Source organism: Apodemus sylvaticus, chromosome 9 (genome assembly GCF_947179515.1).
Source record: "Apodemus sylvaticus chromosome 9, mApoSyl1.1, whole genome shotgun sequence".
Taxonomy (NCBI): Eukaryota; Metazoa; Chordata; class Mammalia; order Rodentia; family Muridae; genus Apodemus; species Apodemus sylvaticus.
Window position 1 is genome coordinate 105,014,558 of NC_067480.1, and position 24,758 is coordinate 105,039,315.

The 24,758-nt window shown below is 44.4% G+C and overlaps 1 pseudogene; it reads right to left on the reverse strand.

The window, feature by feature from the left end:
* Positions 1-22,128: 22,128 nt before the first annotated feature.
* On the reverse strand, positions 22,129-22,984 carry LOC127692015 (prohibitin 1-like; annotated as a pseudogene).
* Between the last annotated feature and the right edge of the window lie 1,774 nt (positions 22,985-24,758).

Genomic DNA, 24,758 nt, shown 5'->3' on the forward strand with positions numbered 1-24,758 from the left:
TTGTAAAATCACATCCATGTCCCACTGCTCTTACTGGCTGCTTGAGATTTTACTTAATTGAATAACAGCTCTTTATTTCATTAGCATTTTGGAATAACATCATTAATTGAACAGGATACAGAGTGACAATATCCAGTACCTTTACAAGAACCACACAGTGCTCCAGATATGAGAGTCTGGAAGGAGGAATGAGGAAACTTTGAGCGGGTGGATGTCAAGGCAGAGATTCTGGGACTTTCTGCCCACCCATCTTCCTGGTGTTGGCTAAGTCTTTTCTAGGAGCTTTTGCGTAATGCTACATTTGACTCCAGAGCAGAAGGGAAGTAGCCCAGTGTCCTGTGTGACTGATATACACCAGCGGTTTAGAGAAGTGATCTCTGACTGTGAGATCCATGTCTGGAGGCCACATTTCTAATGGAGCAGACAGAAGTCAGAGCAGTTGTGAGGTGTGCAGCCCAAGCTCCAATGCCAGGAAAGAAGGATCATGGGAGGCAGGGTGGGGGTGGGGGTGAGTAGGATTCAGGGAGCTGTAAAGCAATATGATAGATCTTATTCTGTCTGGGTAAAGCCCACCACACACACACACACACACACACACACACACACACACACACTGCTAGAAAGGCAGATGCCAATGGATACCCAGGCACACACCGACATACATATCCATATGGGCATAGACCCACACATAGACAGCCGGAAGCCAGGCACACAGGCCTACAGATATGTGCACACAGGCATGCTGGGAGGTCAAAAGCCAATTAAGTGCTCAGGCCTCTGACCTCAAAGCCTCAGGCCTCTGACCTCATTTCTATAGAACCTACACGAAAGTATCATTCTTCCGGAAGATGGGTTATATCACTGTTTGCTTTTGATAGTTTCCAAATATTCCATGTCAGCCATTTTGTGCTGATGCATAGCCCAATAAATGTCTGTATCAGCCATGTTTAAGCTCCTACAGGGTATTTGTATTAGCACCATACTCTCTGATCTTAACCTGGCCCTAATGGCTCCCTGTTCCCAATATGAGGCTGGACTTGTTGGCAAGAGTAGGGACAGAGACACATCTCCCTGCTGTCCTTGGTGGCCGGAGGGTTTCCTTTACTCTTTTTCTTTTCTTTTTTTTTCATTTTTTTAAAAAAATGAATATCGTCTTCATTTACATTGCCAATAGTAAAACCTTTCCTGATATCCCCCCTCCCCTAAGACCCCCCAACCCCTCCCCTTCCTTCTTCCCCCTGCGTCCATGTATATGCCTCTCCACCCAACACACTCCCTCCTCCCCGCCTCGGTTTCCCTTTGTTGGGGCCTCTGTTGAGCCTTTACCTGACCAAGAGCCATTCCTGCCACTGATGCCCAACAAGGCCTTCCTCTGCCACATTTTTGGCTGGAACCACTTGTGCCCCTTGGCTGATGGTTCAGTCCCTGGGAGTCTTGGGGTATATGGGTGGCTGAAATCATTGTTCTTTCCATGGGACTGTAAACCCCTTCAGCTCCTCTGGACCATCCTCCAGCTCCTCCATTGGGGACCCCACGCCCAGTCCAATAATTGGTTGCTATCATCTGCCTCTGTATTTGTAAGGCTCTGGCAGGGCAACTTTGATTCAAGTAAAACTAGATCCGACTTGGAGAAGCTTGGGTTGACCCTCTTACAACTTGCAGTTCAGAATCCAGGGAAGTCAGGGCAGGAACGGAGAGGCAGAGGCCTCTAGGAACTGGTGCAGAGGCTGGCAGCTGAGGAACACTTCTTGTTGTTTTGCTCCCTGTGGTTGCTCAGCCTGCTTTCTTGCAGTCCTGATGATTACCAGCCCAGGGCGTGGGGGCGGGGCCGCCTCCCAATGCTATTGCCCTCCCATATCAATCACACACATAGAGAAAGTGCACCCTAAGCTTTCCCACCGGCCAGCATGGAGCGGACATTTTCTCAGTTGGGGATTTTCTCTTCTAAAATGACTTTAGCTCGTGTCGGGGTGACAGAAAACTAGACAACACAGGAGAGGGCTTAGTGGGTGAAGTGATGGTTTCACAAGTGTGAAGACCCACATTTGGATCCCAGAACCCACCTGAAGTCAGATGCAGGAGCTGCATCTATAATCCCAATGCTAATAGACTGAGACAGGAAGCAGAGACAGGAGAATGCCTGCCGGGAAGCTCATGCACCAGCTGCTCTGGCCTATTCGGTTGTAAATGACAAAGAGTTTTTTGCCTCAAACAAGTGGAAGGCAAGGAATGATAACCAAAGTTGTCCCTGGCTTCCATACTTGCAACTTGGGTAAAGCACATACCACACACCACACCATACACCACACAACATATACACATCACACACACATATCACACCACACAACATATACACATCACACACACACACGTACCTTCACATACCACACACACATACACACTACATACCACATACACACAAATACATACACATACACATCAACCCCCCCACACACAAACACATACACACACACCACCACCACACACTACATACACACACATACCACATACACACCACATACACACTACACACACACCACACACACACACATCACTTACATATACACCCGACACACAAACACATAGACATCAACCCCCCCCACAAACGCATACACACCACACACACAAACATGCACACACAGACACACACCATACATATACACCACCACACACACACATACACACCACAAAACACCACATACTACACACACATACCAAACCACACCACATACATACACACCATATACCACACACACACACACACACACACACACACACACACACACACGCACATACACGTACACCGCACCACACCACACCACAGGAAATACCCAGGGAAAGAATAAGGCATACCTGAGAGGCTGAGTGTGGAGTGGGCACTAGGCAGAGGCCTGCGTGAGCTCTGTGATTCTCATTGTCCAGCAGGTTTCTAAGAGATCCTCCCCCCCTCTACTCCCATTCCCTTTTTCAATGATTGAGACTATAGTTTGGCTCCAGAGGTGTGTAGGGTAGCATCACAGTCTGATAAGGTAAAACCTGGGGCCGTCAGGTTTGCACAGCAGTTTCTGGAAAACTGCAGCTGGGAACTGGTAAAAATCCTTGAGCAGATGTTCGCTGTGCTGGACGCCTTCTCGGCCGACCTGGTTCTGGAGTGTGAAAGCCCTTTTCCTTTTCAGGACTGTGATGCTCTATCAGCTCCCTCATGCTCTGGCCTTCATGCCATTAATTGCCACACCCGTGGGCAGCTACACTTCCAGAAGCTTTCTGAAGCCTCACATTGGAAATGCAGGGATCTCAGAAGAGGAATGTCTAGTGTTCATTTCTGGGATGCATCTGCATCTGTGCCAATCCCTGTGGTCCCTGTCCTACCTGAGTGGAAGAACCAATGTCCTCGCCAGTGACTTTCCCTTCAGGGACAGCTCCAGCATGCACTGCGCCATTCCCGCGAGTAGCTTCTCAGCAGCCCCTTCCCGAAATGCTTTCCCCTTTAATAAGAAGCCAACACGGCATGATAACCCTCTGGCTCCTTTATTTCTCCACAGAGCTGTGCGTGTTCAGGTCTGACCTTGCTGGCCTTGCACTTCGCTGGAAGCAATCCTCTTATTAAACCAGAAACCAAAGGAGACCCCTGATCCTTACCCCTGACCACAAGACAAGCCCAAGGCTGGTGTTCTCCTGACTTTGGCAGCCTGGCATTTAAATGCCAACGTCTCTCCAAAGAGCTGTGATGTGGGTGGTAGGCCAAGCCTAGCTTTTTATACTTCATCTCCCACTTACAGGAAGAAAAAAAAAAAACAAAAAGTGTCAAGAAGTCTTGACATAAGAGCTAATGGCTGACTGAACAGTGGGTACACTGTTGTGGGCTGGGACTCTAGGAGTCCCTGGCAAGGCTGGGAACCTTCCCAAGGCACTGCAGTGACTCCCCAGTTGCTGCCCACCATCTATCTATAAATTGCAGAGATGACCTATGGCTATAAAACCCAAGTTCAAGGAATGGAGACCATGTCTCCACATTTTTCATCCCAGTAGAGCCAGGTCCTAAACTGTAAAGCATGTTTGGATTAAATCGGGTTTGATGGCTCCTTCCAAGAAGGATGCAATGAAGTTGTGATGATTTGTAGCGTGTATGGCAGTTGGGTCTGGGGTAATTGGCACTAGGGGGTGGAAGACCCCCCAATACGCCATGACAAACCTGCAGCTGTCTAACTGCTTTGGTTTCAGAAGTGATATTTAGGTAAGAGGGAAGCACGGTGGCAGAAACTTGTTTATTCTCATAGTATGTGAGCTCAGTCACAGAACTGGAGGAAAAAGCTGATCAGGGCAGAGCAAGTTTATGCATGATGCCAGTGCAGAGGAGGAACAGTGGAAGCAGAGACAGGCTGGTCTTCCGGGGCTTGCTGGTCACTTAGCCTGGCTAGACCGCTGAGTACCAGGCCAGTGAGAGATGCCATCTCATAAAAGATGGAGGCATCTTAAGGAGGAATAGATGAAGTTATTCTTTTCACACATACACACACACACACACACACACACACACACATATATAAACACACATACACACACACTCATGCATATATACACACACATCCTTACGCTCACATACAAACACACACATGCACACACATGCACACACATGCACACATCCTCATACTCACACACATGTGCACACATCCTCATACTCACACACATGTGCACACATACACAAGTCTCTCACACACATACATCAAACATGCACACTTATCACACACAAATACACAGACACAAGCTCACACATACATGGACACACACACACACACACACACACACACACTGAATAGGGAGCAGAAGAGGAATTAATGAATCAGAGAACAGAGGAAGATATGGGTATGGGTATTTCTTCAGTAAAAAACTAGAAATTCCTGAGGAGAATAAGTACATTCAGGTTCTTGGCTGTTCTTGGGGAAAGCCAGCGTCAGGGGTTAACTTTCTGGCCTCTCCCGGGTAGCAAGAATATCAAAGCTGATGTTCCATGTACCCAGAGACATGGCAACATAAAACCCCACAGCAGGGGGGCAGAGTTCAGAGGCAGGAACCTGTCCGAAGCATCTGCCCCAGTTGCCCTCAATACTGAAGTCCTGGCTGGAGTTGTCTGTGCAGAGAAGGAGTCCATAGTCCTCCTTAGTGACACTTGCCCCTTTACCCGCCCCCCATGTTCAGGTCAGAATGTAACCAGCATCTTATGCTCAGGACTTACTCATTGGGTTTCATTTACCTAACAATAAGTCCATTTCCTCAAGCCAACTTCGCAATCTTTGTCTCTTGCACAAACAGGCCAAGGAATGTATTTCTGCTGCTGCAATCCCAGGTACCATCTAAGAAGCCACATCAGGGGACTCAGAAGCATGGGGGCCTTTCCTTCAGTGTGTGGCCCCTGTAGATGCGGAGCAGGTCCCGGAATCAGCTGCCTCCTCCCAGACATCCCTGTGCCTCCTGGCTTCTTAAACTTAGGGATTTCACATGTGGTCACATTTGGATGGCCTCCAAAGGTCCCCTTTTGTTTTTCTTTGTTTGTTTGTTTGCTTTGATCCTCTCAAATGATCGTGTTAGTCTTAAGGAAGCTTTGGCCACTTCTTCACTGTCTACAAAAGACATGGTCTTCAAATTGGTTTTCAAACTCTCCAGGTTTTACCCAATGCATCTTTCCTTTCTACTAGTCAACATGTCAGGGACTAACACAAGACAATTGTGTATAATTAGAACGTCCTAAACCTCTGTAGTGTCCTGTCCCCACTATTCCTGCCTCACGACACTCCTTTAATGCTACCTGTGCCAAACAGATAGATGCACCTCTGGAATCAGGCAGTGGGTCGAGACAGAAAGAGCTTTTATAAGCATTATTGAGAAATCCTGGGGATTTCTGAAGAGACTGTTAAGTATGGACCAGTGCTGAGTAAATGATGATTTTTAGAAAATCCCTAAACCACGTCAGAGGAAGCCTACACTTCCTGGGACAGAATGCTAGTGGACATGTGTGCATGATAAGGCTCACAGGAAGGACCTGGGGGTACCTTTCTAATTTTAGGCTATCATACAAATGACATCTCTGTGATTATAAAAGAGCACTGGCAGCCTAGCAAAACTGTGTCTTGTAGAGACATTTGAGATATAAGGAAAACTAGGGGCCGATTGCTGGCCCTTGGCTGCAAAGCACATTAGACAGTGTTTGCAAATGCTCTTTACAGAGCTGAAGGTTGTATTGGTCAGTTTTCTTGTTGCTCCAACCAAACACTGACACTCTATAAGTAAGGCTTAAGAAAGGAAGGGTTTATTTGGGTCGCAGCTTGAGGCGTTGAACCTCATGGGAGGAAATTCGTGGTGCAGCGCCATGAGGCAGTGAGACACACTGCAAAAATCAGCCAGGGAGCAAGGAGAGCCGCCTGCCGGAGCTCACTTTGTATTGAGACCAGGACTATAGAGCACTGGATGGAGCTGCCCACCCCTGGGCATCTTTCTACCTGAATTAACCTAATCTAAACGCTCCCTCCCAGAGGAACCCAAAGATTCGTCTTTAGGAAGATTCTAGGTCCTGTTACATTGACAACCAATATCAATCATCGCAAAAGAACACCCCAGCTGACCTCAGCTCTGCAACCTTGTGGGATCATTCTCTCGCAGCACCCATGTGAGGTACAGAGACATTCCTCCTAGAGCCTGGCTGACTGACACCTTGATTTCAGTCTTTTCAGACCGAGGAGCCAGGGCTTCCAACCCACAAAATGATGAGATGGTAGAGGAGTGATCTTCACTATCCCACTTCATGGGATCTGTTAGGTTTATTTGTTTGTGTAAGGTGAGTGCACATGGGTGAGAGTTCAACTTGTGGGAGTCGGTTCTTTCCTTTTGCCAAGTGGGTCTGGGGGATCAAAGTCAGGCTGTCCGGCTTGGCTGCAAGTTCTCTCACCTGCTGGCCATCTCCCCATCCCAGACCATAGTCTTTGAAGTCACTGGGATGGTTTTTAATAACTGCGATAGAAGTCATCTGCTCTGGGATTCACAGTGCCTGTGGCAGACCAGCATGTCCTGAGTGCCTTCCATTTGGGAGAAACGCTTACACAGTCCTCGTCCAGTTCTGTTGATTTCATTCAAAGCACTGGTTTAGAGGGTTGTTAGATATTTTCATCATCTTTAGAGATAGACAGAAAGGCACACACACACACACACACACAGAGAGAGAGAGAGAGAGAGAGAGAGACAGTGAGAGACAGAGAGACAGAGAGACAGAGAGACAGACTAACATTGCATGCATTCATACCTCCATGCCCATAAGAACATGCCTGCAAAATCATGCACATGGAGGCCTGAGGTGCATCTTGGCTGTCGTTCCTCAGGTTTTTATTCAGACAGAGGCTCTCACTGACCTGAATCTCCTAGATTGAGCAAGGCTGGGAATCTGTCCATCCATCCCAGCCTCCCAGTGCTGGAGTTGCCTGTATGCAGCCACTCACACTGGCTTTTCATGTAGATTCCGGGTCTGAACCCTGGCCTCTGTGTGTGTGCAGCAAGAACAGGAGCAGTTGGGTCTGCCTTAGAGCCTTAGGTTTTTATTTTATGAGTGGTTTTTATCTTGCTTGTAAATATGTAAGGAGAGAGGTAAGTAGTCTGAAAGTTTTCCAACTTATACCTGGTTTTGCTCAGTCTCATGTGAACTAGTAGGCTCAAACCTTGATTTTGTATGTGCGAATTTTAGAACTTCTATTATATTCTTCTTGAAGCAGCCCAGCTCTCTGGTGAATTTTTCTGAAGCCTTGGTGTCTCTTTTCTTGATGTGTTAATAATCCGTGTTTCTTGGCATATTTTTTTATTCCCTTATCTTATTGATGGTCTTTTTTTCTTAGTTGGTTTCTTGTGCTTCCTAACTTGGGATTAAATATCAATCACCACATCTCAGTCACTGAAGAGCCTGGGCATACTGAATCTTCCCTCCTCCCCCAATCTTTTTTTTTATTTTCTATATTCTTTGTTTACATTATAAAGCTTTCCCCTTTCCCAGCCCCCCCTCCCCATATGTCCCATAAGTCCTGTTCTCTCCATCCATTTTCCTATCTTTCCCCCTCCCTTTTCTCTGTCCTGGTACTCCCCTACAATGCTGGATCAAGCCTTTCCAGGATCAGGGCCTACTTCTTCCTTCTTCATGGGAATCATTTGATATGTTAATTATATCTTCAGTATTCAGAGCTTCAGGGCTAATTAATATCCACTTATCAATGATTACATTCCATGTGTACTCTTTTGTGATTGCGTTACCTCGCTTAGGATGATATTTTCCAGTTCCAACTATTTGCCTAAAAAAATCATGAATTCATTGTTTTTAATTGCTGAATAGTACTCCATTGTGTATATATACCACATTTTCTGTATCCATTCCTCCACTGAGGGATATCTGGGTTCTTTCCAGCTTCTGGCTATTATAAATAAGGCTGCTATAAACATAGTGGAGCATGTGTCCTTATTGCATGCTGGGGAATCCTCTGGGCATATGCCCAGAAGAGTTATAGGAGGGTCCTCCGGAAGTGTCATGTCCAGTTTTCTTAGGAACCAACAGACGGATTTCCATAGTAGTTGTAGCATCTTACAATCCCACCAGCAGTGAAGGAGTGTTCCTCTTTCTCCACATCCTCACCAACACCTGCTGTCTCCTGAGTTTTTTACCTTAGCCATTCTGACTGGTGTGAGGTAAAATCTCAGGGTTGTTTTGATTTGCATTTCCCTAATGACTAATGATGTTGAGCATTTCTTAAGGTGCTTCTCGGCCATCAGAATTTCTTCAGGTGAAAATTCTTTGTTTAGATCTGTACCCCATTTTTTAATAGGGTTATTTTGCTCCCTGGGGTCTAACTTCTTGAGTTCTTTGTATATATTAAATATTAGCCTTCTATCAGATGTAGGGTTGGTGAAGATCTTTTCCCAATTTGTTGGTTGCCATTTTGTCCTTTTGACAGTGTCCTTTGCCTTACAGAAACTTTGTAATTTTTTGAGATCCCGTTTGTCAATTCTTGATCTTAGAGCATAAGCTATTGGTGTTCTTTTCAGGAACTTTTTCCCTGTGCCCATGTCCTCAAGGGTTTTCCCCAATTTCTTTTCTATTAGTTTCAGAGTGTCTGGTTTTATGTGGAGGTCCTTGATCCACTTGGAGTTGAGCTTAGTACAAGGAGATACTTAGTACAAGGAGAATGGATCAATTCACATTCTCTTGAATGCTGACCTCCAGTTGAAACAGCACCCTTTGTTGAAAAGGCTATCTTTTTTCCACTGGATGTTTTCAGCTCCTTTGTCGAAGATCAAGTGACCATAGATGTGTGGATTCATTTCTGGTTCTTCAATTCTATTCCATTGGTCCACTTGCCTGTCGCTGTGCCAATACCATGCAGTTGTTAACACTATTGCTCTGTTGTATTGCTTGAGGTCTGGGATACAGATTCCCCCCAGAAGTTCTTTTACTGTTGAGAATAGTTTTAGCTATCCTGGTTTTTTTGTTATTCCAGATGAATTTGAGAATTGCTTTTTCTAACTCTGTGAAGAACTGAGTTGGGATTTTGATGGGGATTGCATTGAATCTGTATATTGCTTTTGGCAAGATGGACATTTTAAATATATTAATCCTGCCAATCCACGAGCATGGCAGATTATTCCATTTTCTGAGGTCTTCTTCAATTTCCTTCTTCAGAGACCTGAAGTTCTTGTCATATAGATCTTTCACTTGTTTGGTTAGAGTCATACCAAGATACTTTATATTGTTTGTGGCTATTGTGAAGGGTGTCATTTCCCTAACTTCTTTCTCAGCCTGCTTATTCTTTGAGTATAAGAAGGCAACTGATTTGCTTGAGTTGATTTTATAACCTGCCACTTTGCTGAAGTTGTTTATCAGCTGTAGGAGTTCTCTGGTGGAGTTTTTTGGGTCACAAACTCAAAGAAAAAAACCACATGGTCATTTCATTAGATGCTGAGAAAGCATTTGACAAAATTCAGCATCCTTTCATGCTAAAAGTCTTGGAAAGGACAGGAATTCAAGGCCCATACCTAAACATAGTAAAAGCAATATACAGCAAACCGGTAGCCAATATCAAACTAAATGGAGAGAAACTTGAAGCAATCCCACTAAAATCAGGGACTAGACAAGGGTGCCCTCTCTCTCCATATCTTTTCAATATAGTACTTGAGGTCCTAGCTAGAGCAATTAGACAACATAAGGAGGTCAAAGGGATACAAATTGGAAAGAAGAAGTAAAATTATCACTATTTTCAGATGACATGATAGTCTACTCCTCCCCCACTCTTGTTCTGCCCTTCAAAGGTAGGCCGCCATAGAAGGAGATCACTTCCACACATCCTGGTGTGTGCTTGAGCCTTGTGAGGCAGTGTAAAGCCAACCTGTGAGAATTACGCTCACTGTGATCCCATCAAAGCCCCTCAGGGCCCACACTGAGACCCAGCTCTCTTCTCTTCTGTTTTCATAATCTCTGCTAGCAATCTTGGGTCCTGGATTCCAGCTAGAGACCCTGTACACATGGTGATCTGGGCACCTTCCCTGACTCCCCACAATTTCAATCTTGGTTAATATTTGGCTCACTCTGCCCTCCTTTGAAGGTTCATGTGTGTGTGTGGTATGTGTGTGTATGTGTGTGGAGTTGTTTGGGGGGTATATGTGGTGTGTGTGTATGTGTGTGTGTGTGTGTGTGTGTGGTATGTGTATGTGTATGTGTTTGAGGGGTTATATGTGGTGTGTGTGTATGTGTGTGTGTGTATGTGTGTGGTATGTGTATGTGTGGAGGTATTTGGTGTGTGTGTGTGTGTGTGTGTGTTATGTGTGTGTGGAGGTGTTTGGGGTGGGGTGTGTGTGTGTGTGTGTGTGGTATGTGTATCTATGTGTGGAGGTATTTGGTGTGTGTGTGTGTGTGTGTTATGTGTGTGTGGAGGTATTTGGGGTGGTGTGTGTGTGTGTGTGTGTGTGTATTCATGTCTGTGGAGGTCAGAGAACAATATCAGTTGTTCTTCAGATACTGTCCACCTTGGGTATTTTTTGTTGTGTGTTTATTATTATTTTTTAAGCAGGGTCTTTCACTGGTCTGGAGTTCCCCAAATGAGGCTGCCTGGCTGACAAGCCCCATGAATCTATCCCTAGTTCCCTAGGTCTTGGATGACAAGCACACCTTACCAAAACCCAGATCTATACAAAACAAAACAAACACAAGCCTCTGACAAAGAAGCTTGGGTTCTTGGCAGTCAAATGAGTAAGGCTGTGGGATCTCTGTTCATGACTCAGTAGCTGGACACCAGGAACATCACAAGAAAGACTGGCAAGTGGGATCTGTGTCGATGACAGAACACAGATCTTGTGAAGACACGGGAAACTGCAAAGGAGTGGGCTGAGTTTGAAGGGGTGAAAGGTGTAATTTGGTGAGTTTGATAATGTTGGGGATGTGGAAGATGAACTGCCTGTGTGACCCCAAAGGCAGCTTTAAACCTAGAATTCCCTCTATTCCCGAGTACGGTTTATTAAAGGATCACCTATGGCACACTGAGGCACACAGGCACCAGACAAAGGCATCCTGCTGTTCTGACCCTCCAATGCTGCATTCCTAACAGCTTTCCTTGTCTGCAATGCCAGAGTAGAGCTCGTGATTTAGAATTGACCATGGACAGTCTTAAACATAATATTCCTACACACATTAATTTGGTGAGTCCTCAGAAAGTTCAGCTCAATGAGCTGCAATACAATGTTCACTGGATAGGAGATAACTCAAAAATTCTGTCTACCGCAAAGCTCAAGTGTCTTTTATTCAAGAGGAATATGAACTGCTTGCAAACTTTCACTGTTGCTAAATTATGTTTGAGTCCTAACTGTGCGTTTGGCAACCTGGATCATTAATAGGTGCTCAGGGAATGCAAGCAAAGCAAGATCAATGTGCCTTTTCCTAGAGATATTGTGCTCTCAATAATGAAATGCAGACAGAAAAATAAATGATGACGGAACATCTGGAAATGCTCTGCAGCAAATACCAGCTCGGCAAGCCTGGGGTCTGAGTTCAGATTCATAGTGCCCATGTAAACACAAGGCACTGTGCAGGACATCTGTAACAGTAGTGCTGGGGACACAGAGACAGGAGAATCCCTGGAAGTCATCAGCCAGCCAGACTAGCTGCCTGGATGAGTTTCAGGGCCAGTGAGAGGACTTGTCTCAAGACACAAGAATAGCTACTGAGGAAGACACACTGTGCTGACACCTGGCTTGCACAAGCACCTACAAGGAAGCAAGAAAACACAAATGCACATGCATGCACACACACACACACATACACGCATGCACAAATGATAATACAACACACCAGCCAGAGAACACAAACATCAGACCTAGAAACACACATCAAGTTATTATACTAATTTTTTTTAACATTAATGGACCTTGTTCCTAGACAAGCTTTATATCTGCTGAAAAACTAAGTAGATAGCCCAAAAGGACTCACATGCACCCTCTCCCATCCCTGTTTATTCTATTAGCGCATGTCATGTTAGTGGGGTACACTCTTTAAATTTTATTAGTAGATGTTGATATATTATTATTGAATATGGTCTATGGGTTACACTAGGGCCATATCTTTGTGTAGTAAAGTAATATAATTTCACAAATGCACAATTCTATTTACTCACCATCACAGTATAGAAAAACAGTTATATTTCTCTTGCAGTTTTCTGATGACACGTGATGTTAACCAGTTTCTCATACTTTAATGTATGAAGAATCTGTTCAAATATTTTAACTCGGTTTTCCTTCTTTTGAGATTGGGCCACTTGTATTCCCACTGTTGACTTTCAAGAGAGAGTTTGCTGTAGGGGCTGAATATGGTGGAGCTGTTAGCAGTGCTTACTGTTCTGCCTGAGAACCCAGGATTGATATGCAGCACTCATTCAAGAGGCTGAAAAACTGCCTATAACTCCAGGTGCCCCTGCAGTGTGTTCATGTGTTCATGAGTGTGTGTGTGTTTATGTGTGTATGCACATGTGTGTTCTTGTGTGTGTGTATTCATGTCTGTGCACACATTTTTGCATGTGTGTACATGTGTGTCTGTGTATGTACATATGTGTCTGTGTGTGTATGTATGTACATGTGTGTGTATACCAGAGTCAACCTAGGACATTATTTCCACTTTGTCTTTTGAGACAGGATTTTTCATCAGCCTGGAACTCATCATTGGTTGAGCTAGACTTGCTGGCCAGTGTGCCCCTGGTACCCACCTCTCCAGTACTGAGATTACAAGCATGTGCTAACACTCCTGGCTTTTACATGGGTGCTTGGATTAACACATGTTCTCCTGCTTGCACAGAATATACATATAACATAAATGACAAACATTCTGAAAAAGAAATCAGAGAAATAATAGCCTCACTGATTGTTACCTGATAGCTCCAACCATAGCCTCAACGATTATTTTCTGATAACTCCAACCAAGCAAGTGACAGACTTGTATAATACAAACTTAATACACATATGAAAACAAAACAAAAACAAAAACATAGAGCTGTGGAGATGGGACAGTGAGTAAAGTGTTTGCCACACAAGTACAAGGGCATGAATTTGGATTCCCAGAACACGTATTAAGATGTATGACAAAGAGCCCATCTGCAATCCCATTGCCTCTGTGGTGAGACAGAAGACAGAAATAGGAGAATCCCCAAACACTGGCCTGTCCAGTGCAGCCATGTTTAGATTTTGTCTCATACAAAGTGGAGTTGTTCACCTTCATTGGTGGACAATAGTCAAGGTTGTCCCAACATCAACACATATATCATGCAGACACACATAGATATTTATATGCACAAACAAACACACACACATACACACACATTAACACATGCATGAATGAACACGAATGAACCAATGCATTTACAGAAAGAGAGGGACAGAGGGGAAGGGAGGAAGCGGAAGAAGGGGAAGCAGAAAGAGCAAAAGAGAGAGTGAATATATGATATATATATATATGTGTGTGTGTATATAAACTCATCTTTAACCTTGCCCTCTGAAAGGAAAGTTTACAACTGTTACTTTCCAACAAAAGAGAAGAAACTTTTTCTCCTCTCAATTTATATCCTGTACATCTGGGACATGATAGAAATGTATCTGAAACCATGGCATGTGGAGATAGAGTAATGAACATGTGATAGCCATGTGGAGGTAGAGTGATGAACACATGATAGCCATGTGCAGGTGAGAGTAATGAATACGTGGTAGCCATGTGGAGATGAGAAGTGATTAACATGAGCTCCAAAAGCCAGCAGCTCACCTAAAGTAACCTGAGCCCTCCATAGATGCCCCACAACACAAATGGTAAGACTGAAGACCAGTTAGACTTCTGGTTTGCCTGGGCTGAACACATAACAGATTACCACCAACATCTCTTCCCTGGTTTGAGTCTCAGCATTCCCTGCTCATTCTAAGAATGGGCAGAGAGTAGGGCATTGAGAAGGGAGCCAAAACATGAGCTGAAATATTATTAGTGTTGAACCTTGAGGAAAAAGAAAGTTGAAGCTGGGTAGTGGTGGCACACGCCTTTAATCCCAGCACTTGGGAGGCAGAAGTAGGTGGATTTCTGAGTTTGAGACCAGCCTGGTCTACAAAGTGAGTTCCAGGACAGCCATGGCTACACAGAGAAACTCCGGCTTGAATGCCCCCCCCCAAAAAAAAAGAAAGTCAAGGTTGCAATGTCTATATTTATTGACAGATTTGATTTTTTGTAATTTAGTTACAGTTGACACATACAGATAGATTAAGTTATACGATAAAGTCCAACTGATAAAGCAATGTGTCATGGCCCAGCTGGATTCAGAAGCATGGCCCATTCTGCTGACCAAGAGCAGAGCACACACTTTTGCATTCACACAGCTTCAGTCTGTGGTGCGTCTCCATCAAGCCTAACCAATGTTATTTCCTGAAGGAAGATGTTGAGGCTGAGAAAGTGCTCATGCTTGCCAGCTCTCGTCGAACAATCAGAAAGGAGCATGCTCTCTTTACCTAGGAGGAGCCTGATGAGCAGCCAGCACTCATCAGTTGGAAGGAGGGTACAACATCTCAGAGCATAGACTAAGAGACAGAGCAAGAACCTCAGATATTCCAGGGAAAGCAGCCCAAAGTCAAATAGGCATGTGGGCAAAACTGAAAACATCAATACTCAAAGAAAATATGAACCAATTAGTATTTACTTTATATTTACAGAATAGTTGGTTTTTGAATTATGTATCAAATCAGAATGGGACTCTGTTCAATTTAAGAGAAACGCACAGAATATAAGGACAGAGAAAAGCTAATAAGAATCTCATGGGAAAGCATATTCAAATAAACTCTTCATAAAACCCAGTATAATACGTACTAAAAGGATGTTTCAGCAGTCAGGAGAGTGTGATGGTTTGAATTTACTTCACCCAAGGAGTGGCATGATTAGAAGGTGTGGCCTAGTGGAGTAGGTGTGGCCTTGTTGGATGAAGTGTGTCACAGTGGGGGTGGGCTTTAATACCCTCCTCCTAGCTGCCTGGAAGACAGTGGTGTTCTACTGTTTGCTGTCACACTTCCTGCCATGATGATAATGGTCTGAAGCACAGAGCTAGTAAGCCAGACCCAGTTAAATGTCATTTCTAAGAGTTGCCTTGGTCATAGTGTCTCTTTACAGCAATGTAAACCCTAACTTAGACAGAGAACATATACCTCAGTGTCACCCACACTTCCAGCACCCATGTGGGAGATTCACAGTTGCATATAAATCCATATAATTCCATATAGCTGCATATAATGCCAGAGGGATATGAAGGAGCAGGGGTAGGGGTGGGGAGAGGAGGGCAGGGGTGTTGGAAGTGGGGGCAGGGCACAGCCCAGAGAGCTGCCCTACTGGGTCTAGGGCAACCAAGATAGAACATAGAATTTAGTAAGTAGTAACTTGAGATTATTGGTAAGAAGTAGATTCCAGCAGCAGTGGAGGTTAGGCAGTGACCCAGCCATTGTGCTGTTTAATATAAAAGGCTGTGTGTGTGTGTCTTTCATTCAGGAACATAGATCATTGAGGTGGGTAGCAAACCCACTGCCGGGATTTATCAATAGTTATTTCTACACACATACACACAGAATTAAAATAAAACAAAATAAGTGACAAGTTCTTAAAAAATAAAATATATAGCATGGCTATATAAATATCAGCAAAATATATTGAAGGGGAATGTGCTATCATGGATGAAGATGATCCCTGAAGGGCAAAAGGGAAAGCAATTATATCCAGGAAAGCTTAAGAAGTTTGAAATTTCTATCATTAAATGACATAGTCTTTGACTAGCCAAAGCAAGCATTAGTGTGTTTACAGAAAGCCAATTACAAATCCAGAGTTGTAAGGAAAATTTTCTACAAAGATATCTGAGTGATTAAGTTACTTAAAAGAATACATTTAGTAAATGTATAGAAATTGTCCACAGCTTTGCTGCAGTACAATGATATACAGAAATGTTTACATTGGGTGTGTACAGTTTGCTGGGTTTGGTTAATTCATATGCACATTGGATGTCATCACATAAGCAAGGGGAGCACATCCATCATTTCCAAAATCATCCCACATTTCCTTTTGTATATGTGGTAAAGACGCCTCAGGTGAAACCAATGTCCTAACAAGTCTGAACTTGTGCTGTGCCTTGTTCTTGTCTATAGATAACAGTGATAGCTGACAATGAGCAGCAGCTTATCTCTGGGCGTGGCTGTGAGGGATTATCTTGACTACAGTGACTGAGCTGGGAAGACTCACTCTAGTTTTGGATGGCACCATCCCACAGGCTGGGCTTCTGGACCTAGTAAATGGGAGAAGTGCCCTGAGTCCTCTCTTTCTGGACTAAAGATACAATATAACCAGCTGTCTTAGCCCTTGTCATCATGACCTCTCTGTCATGATGGGATCCACCCTTCAGAAACATGCTAAAATAACCTCTTCATTGAGTTGCTTTGTCAGATATTTTGCCACAATAATTTAGAAGAGGAGCTGCCACAGGCTCTGTCCATCTCAGGTAACTAAGACTTTATATCAACTGAGCAAACAACCTTCTGCCTCCTTGGAACCAGCAACCTCTGGTAACTACTATTTTGTTCTCTGCCTCTATGAATTTGATCAGTTCATATCCCTGATGGACGTGCAATATTGGACTACTTGTCCTTCAGCTGACTTAACCCATTATCGTGCAGTTTTATCCATGACTCAGAAACCAAAAGAATTTCTTTCCCCAACATAACAGAAAAAAAAAAAAACAAGTATCTATTGATACACAAATGCACAAAGAAAACATGGATTCTATTTACGATGTAATATTATTCAGGCTTTAAGCAAGTGGGGCCAGTGAGATAGGTCAGCATGCAAAGGCTCTGAGGACCCACATTAAATCCCTGGGACCCATACAGTGGAAGGAGAAAACCAACATCTGCAAGTCTTTTTTTGACCTCTACAAAGACACTATGCTACATGTATACACATACACCTGCGCACACACACACACACACACACACAAAATTTTTTAATATGTATTAATAGTATATTTTAAAAAAATCTTTCCTCAACATAAGAAAGCATCTTATTTTTTAGCATTTTCTTACTTTAGCATGTTGGTAACAAAGTCCTCATAAACAGTAAAGAACAGGTATCTAAAACATTTTGTTCTTTCTCTACATGTAAAATGAGACAACCTTTCAAGTTGTCTTTAGATTTCTGGGTAAAATGGCAAGCTGAAAATTGCCTCCCTGTGACCTGCCAAAAGAGAATCAGAATAATAAAAATAGACTCTAAAGAAAGACAGATAGGAAGTGGGCTTTTCAGAGATGTGAGATTCCTAATACTGCTGAAGAAGTATGTAAGACAACAGATGTGTGACCTCCAATCCAAAACCATAAGGAAATGAAACATCAGGGAACCAGGGCTTGTCCAAAAGATTTCAACTCCTCAATCTCAGATTCAAAGGTACTGAAAATCACAGATTTTCTAGTGGAAACCATCACTGGCCAGAAAGAGGACATAGGGAAACAGATGAATTCAGTAGAGGTTCTGGAGAGGAAAGCCAGAAAAAGTGAGAAAATCAGCAACGGGAATAAAAAGGACAGTGCAGTGTATGCTGAGAGGAAACTTCATGGCTCCTGTCAACCAGCATATGCACACATGCATAAGTCAGTGTAGGAGGAAGATATTTCAAAGCATACATAAACCATGGTGTAATTATTCAACAGAAAGGTATTTTGGTGGAAGTTTATTGACTGGAGCTGCCAGGGTGAACAATAGATAAATGTAAAAAATTTAAAGATTTTTACCCAGGACATCTATTAATATACTTAAATTACAAAGGTTTTCTATTTGGTGAAGGGAATGTTGTATAAAAATGCTTATTTATATGATGATTATTTACAAAATGCTTATGTCAATACTGCAGCGAGTGTGTGTGTGTGTGTGTGTGTGTGTGTGTGTGTGTGTGTGCCAGGCAAGGCATCGAATCTTCCTTGACCATGCAAGTACTGTATGACTGATCTAGATTCCCAGTGTGAAGAGAGAAAAAAGAAGGCCAGAAAGGTGTTTGTTGGCATTTGGCATAAACTGCATGCATGGGTTCCTAATTCTGGGATGAGACGTGAATGCCCTTGTAGACCTAAATTTCTTTAAAAAAACTGAAGCTAACAGAGAACATATTAAAACTTCATAGAGCTGGCAATGTTTATTTTATGATTCTACATGAAATCTCATCTGTTATACAATATTTCATAATAAAATGAGACAACAGCTAAAAAAGGAAGATGAATGTAAACTGAATTCTCCAGTGACTCAAAGTCTGGTCTCTTGGACTTGACTATTGACAACAGGGTCCCCGGACCTCCTAGGAGAAGGCGAGAGACAAGAGACACGAGAGATGGACAGCGAGACAGTATTCTGATCAAGCTGTCAAATTTTATTTTTTTACACAAGGCAATTTAAAGGGAAGCAAGCAAGATGTAGGAAGGGGTGAAGGGGGAAAGTCAGGTGACTCTTACATGGGAGGGGTTTGCTAATGACCTCAGTTGTCATGGTGGTTTGAATATGCTTGGCCCAGGGAGTGGCACTATTTGGAGGTGTGGCCTTGTTGGAGGAAGTGTGTCACTGTGGAGGTGGGCAATGAGACCCTCCTCTTAACCACGTAGGAGCCAGTCTTCTCCTAGAGAAGATGAAGGCTTCAGATGAAGATGTAGAACTCTCAATGCTTTCTGCACTATGCCTACCTGGATGCTGCCATGCTCCCACCTTGATGATAATAGTTTGAACCTCTGAACATGTAAACCAATCTCAATGAATTGTTGTCCATATAAGAGTTATCTTGGTCATGGTGTCTGCTCACAGCAATAAAACCATCACTAGGACAATTATGTTGCTTCCATTATTGAAATCTTGATATCACTACTGCATTTATCAACTATGGCCACCTGCATCCTTCCTTGCGTTGCCTTCTTTCAATAACGGGAGATAGAAACTTCTTCCCACTCCATAGGTAATGACAACAGTGAGAGACAGAGTCCTGACTAGAATCCAAGCCAACACACCTCCAGTGAGCAAGCTGCTGGTCACAGCGGCTCTGATGGGCAGGAAGGAGGTGTTGGGCAGAAATGTTTTCCATGGATCCTGTGGCAGTCTTGTCTTGTGGCAGATTGTGGGTGAGGTGTTTAGAAAGGAGGCACTGTGGCACTGTGAATAGTGTTCCTTTGTAGGGAGGGAGTAATGTCCATCCTGAGTGAACTGGTGCTGTTAATGTAGGCATAGCCATGCCAAGGACCAATGCCTCAGCCCTGTGGGAGTGGCAAAGTCTTTCCCACAGGAAGGTCAGATGGATGGCAAAGCATTCTTTCAGTCCAAGTGTGCATGATGACAGTGTGTGCAGAAATTGTCCACCATAGTTTTTCCCCCTGAATGTTTATAACCTGAAGGCTACTCCCCTGTAGAGACCACTCCTACTGAGATTAGCCACATTTTGCCTCCTTGCTCAGCTGTATATAATAACCCACCTCCTTGTTCAGTTGTATGTAATGACTGTGCTTCCTGTTTAGCTATATATAACAACCTTCTTCCCTTTTTACCTATGTGCAAAAATCTTGCTTCCCTGGGGTTATAATAAACACAGTGAGCTTCCAGGGGTGGGGTGGGAGTGGGGGTGGGGACAGGAGAGTTGTGGCTTCTTCATCTGAGAGCCCAGACCACCAGATCCTAGCTATTCTGTGTCTGTGTGTCTATCTTTCTTCAGTCCTTCACCACCCCAGTTGGGTCAACCACTGGATCCTTGCAGAGTGTAGCTTTAATGTAGATACTGTGCCCAGGTCTGTCCATGTGAGTCTCCTGGGCATGGGCTTGTCCGTTATGGATGGGAAAGCATGACCATGTGCCTGGTAAATGCAGCGTGGAGGAGAAGGAGAAGAAGGGGACAATGACTGACCAGTAGAGCCCCATGATGTCCCCCCCCCCCCATATCCATTCTGGAGAAGAGTCAGCCCTAGAGAGGATCTCAGAGTGGAATTGCCACAGTCCTCTTGGTGAGAGAGTCAGTTCTAGTGAAGTTGTGCCCATAGCCTAAAATAATCTATCACACAAGAGTCTGTTTAATGAGTGCAGGCATTTGGTTTGGCGCATAATGAAAATAAATCTCAGTGCAGTGTTTCTGGCTGATTTCCCCAGTTAGAGACTGTCGCATTAGTGTGACTTTCTGGCTTATAAAGCTTGCACTCGGCACACTTGAGTTCCATAAAAAGTCATTCTCCGAGGCTGCTAAAATGGCTCGGTGGATAAAGCATTTGTCACGAGATCAGAGCTTAGATGCCCAGAATCCACATAAAATCCAGGCAGGTGTGGCAGCCACCTGTGATCCCAGAGCTCAGGAGGCACTGATGGGATCCCGGAGGCAGGCTGGCTAACCACACTAGCTTGGATTGATGAGCTCTGTACTCAGCAGGACACACTGCATCATTAAGTGGGGTGGGGGTGGAACGGTCCAGGATGGTGGCTGACGTCATCCTCTGGCTTCCATGAACACATGCGCACAGGCTTGCACACAGGTTCTCCTACACATGCAAACATGCACAAACACATGCAAAAAGAAATCATGTCCCCCGTTGCTTGGCCATGTTTATCCTTTCTACCCAGAGACAGAACACTCACACACCATGGTACCACAGTGTTTCCTCAGCAGCCAAGGGGGACTGGAAGGGAGATTCTAGACCTGCCACTAGGCAGTGTCAGAACTTATGCAGTGACCTTAGGGAGGGTCCATGCTCCATACATTCTGTGCAGACCGGGCTTCATGGAGTTTCTGACTTATTTCTATACATTTTAACAGGGGCAAGGCCATGCTTTGTGATGGCTGATTCCATTTTTTGAGCCCTTGGTACAAAACCTGTCTAATGAAAAGCCCAAAAGAATGCAAAAGAACCAGGCAGGAGAGGCCTATGTACTTAATGCCTGAGCCCACACTGAGGGCTGTGCTGTTTTGAACCATTGCTATCCATCTGTCTTAGGGTTTGACTGCTGTGAGGAGACACCATGACCAACGCAACTCTTATAGAGGCTTAGTTCATTATTATCAAGGCAGGAACATGGCAGCATCCAGGCAGGCATAGTGCAGGAGGAGCTGAGAGTTCTTCATCTTTGTCTGAAGGCTGCTAGCAGAATACTGACTTCCAGGCAGCTAGGATGACGGCCTTAAAGCCCACACCCACAGTGATACATCTACTCTAACAAAGCCACGCCTATTCTAACAGGGCCACACCTACTCCAACAAGGCCACACCTACTCCAACAAGGCCACACCTACTCCAACAAGGCCACACCTCCAAATAGTACCACTCCCTGGGCCAAGCACATATAAACCATCACAACATGTATATTCCATATTATTATTATTATTATTATTATTATTACTTCTTTGCAAAAGGTTAGCATGCAGACTCCTCAGTCTGTGCTTTACCTAACTCTGGTTTGTTTGCTTGTTTTAGAGATCTGAAGTGATTTTACTTTTACTTCCTTCACTTTAAGCCAATCATTAGATTTCACAGTGATTTCTGGGGAGGGGCAGAAGGAAGGCAATCATTCAGAATGATGGAGGCCGCGGCCGGGTTGGCTCTGCTGCGGAAGCTGGAGGAGCACGGACTGCCTCGCTGGCAGGTAGGAGATGTTCAGAGAGCGGGAGAGCTGGTATTCAATGTCTTCAACAGCTTCCAGCCTTCGCCGCTCAATCAGGCCAGCACCTGCTGTGGCCAGCGATTTGGTAATCAGCTCAGCTGCCTTGGAGTCACCCTCAGCAGAGGTGATGTCTGCCTCCTTCTGCTGCTCAGTCTTTTCCACCACAAATCTGGCTCTCTCCACTTCCTGCTGAGCCACCCGATTGCCTTCTACTGCCTCTGTGACCTTCTTTCCAAGGGTCAGATGTGTCAGGGACACGTCATCCAGGATGAGCCCAAATGTTGCCGCTCACTCTGTGAGGTCATTGCGCACCTGCCTAGAGACCAGTTCTAGGTGGGTAGTCAATTCTCCAGCATCAAATCGAGCCGCCAAGGACTTGAGATTCTCTGTGCTGATAGACGGCAGCATCCTCTCTCATCATAGTCCTTGCCAACGCTAGTGTAGATACGAGGAAGCTGGCTGACCACCAGCAGGAAGAGGATGTGTAGCGTGATGTTGACGTTCTGCACGTCTTTACTTCCAGTAATGACTGGTTCATTCTGTGGTCGAGAGTGACAGTCAAAGATAATTTGTTTCTGTACCCAAGGGATGAGAAAGCAAATCCCTTCTGCTACCACAATGTCCTGTACTCCATGGGATAGGTCAAAGAAGACAGCTCTGTGTGCAGCATCCACGTGATATAAAGCAGAGTTCCCCACGCCTCCTGCAACTCTAATGCCAGGCCAAGCTTTCTGATGGACTCAAACAGTTCGGCAGCCATGACTCCTTCTGTTGCTTCCCCTCACACCTGGTTTCACTCTGACCTCCACATGAATTCCCCTACCTATTTATGTAAGTGGTTGTGGTCTATAAAGTTTGCACACAGGATGATGCACAGACCCCAAAGAACCGCGGCATTCATCTTAGAACACGTGCATGCCTGTGGAGCAGCATCCATCATTAAGATTTCGACTGTGACTCACCTCAGATGGAACACCCTCCCTTGCACCTTGTGCCCGAAGACTTTTCCCTGCTGTTCAGTCTCCACAGAAGAAATGGAAGTGATCTGTGTACTCCAGGAGTTCCAGGGTAAGACTTATACATGGCTTGGGAGATGGCCACGTTTGTGGCTTGCTTGACATCCAGGCCTGAAGATTTAAGTTCCATTCCCCAACCCCTGTAAAATCTGCAAATGGCAGCGTCTGTGTACAATCCCAGCGGTGGGGTTTGCTGGCAAGACAGCCTAGATAGGTCTACAGCCCGTGGGTGGATGAGAGACCGCTATCTCTCAGACAAAAGATAGCACTTAGGAATGACACCTAAGGTGATTACCTGACCATGTAAGTGTGCACACACACAAACACATACAGACAAACACACACACATATTCCACACAATGCATTTGTCTAGGTAAGGATTCTTCATTCAGTATTGTGTTTCTGAGATCCATTCCCATTATTGCTTATGTCCTTGAATTGTCCCTTTAATGGATGCTGCTTGGCCTCACCACTAACCCTGAGCATGTGTCCCCAAACATTTTCCAAGGTCACTAAAATACAATGGAGACCATGGGATGTGGAGCTTTGCCACTAGACGTTGGCCCTGCCAGCCCCAGTACCAGGTCTGCTATCCCTGATACCAACTTCACATCATCCAGGTATGTTCCGCCTTACTTAAACCCATTTATGTACTGATCAATATACAACCCCCACTTTTGGCCCCAACTCAGGGAGCCACTAGTCCTGTTGTCCCTGAAGCTCACACTCTAACAAATTGGACCCTGTAGGGTCCCATGACACCCTGATAGATGCCTACGGTGCTTTAGGATTTTATTTATTTTGCCTATCTCATATGAACAGAATAATTATTGTAAAACTGTGTGTGTGCATGCCCATGTGTAAAGTTTTTTATTTTTCTTCAATAAAATTAGGGTTTGTAGATGTAGCACATAAAAAGAGAAAATAGATTTTAATTACAGATAAGGATACAGATAAGCAGTAAATTTTTAGTGTAGGTATGGCCCATGTAATATTTTATTGGATTATACTTAAACAAAAGTATTCATTTTTTTCTGAAATAACTAACTCAAAATCCTGCACTTGGTAGGCATGAACACTTAGCTCTGAGAATCAGCACATTCCTCCATTTTCGTATGTGTCTCTGTGTATGTGCACATGTGTATATGTATGGTACGTTATGCAATTGTGTGTGCATACATGTCTATTGGTGCATGTATGATCTTGTGCCTATGAAGACCACAGACCAATGTCCACTGTCTTCTCCAGTCACTGTCCATGTTGCTTTGCTGAGAGAGAAGATCTCTTGAGACCTCGAGCTCATAGTTCATTGAGGATGGTTGGCCAGTGAACTCTGGAGGATTGACCCGTTTCCCTACTCCCAGCACCAGACATAGAAATGGCAGGGATTCTACATGTGTGACAGGTATATTACCAAGGGAACCAACATCCCAGCCCTTCACACTCCCCAAAGTTGTGGCATCATTCTCCATGTCCATCAAATGTGCGGGTAAACTCTGGCTTCCCCATCTCTTCACC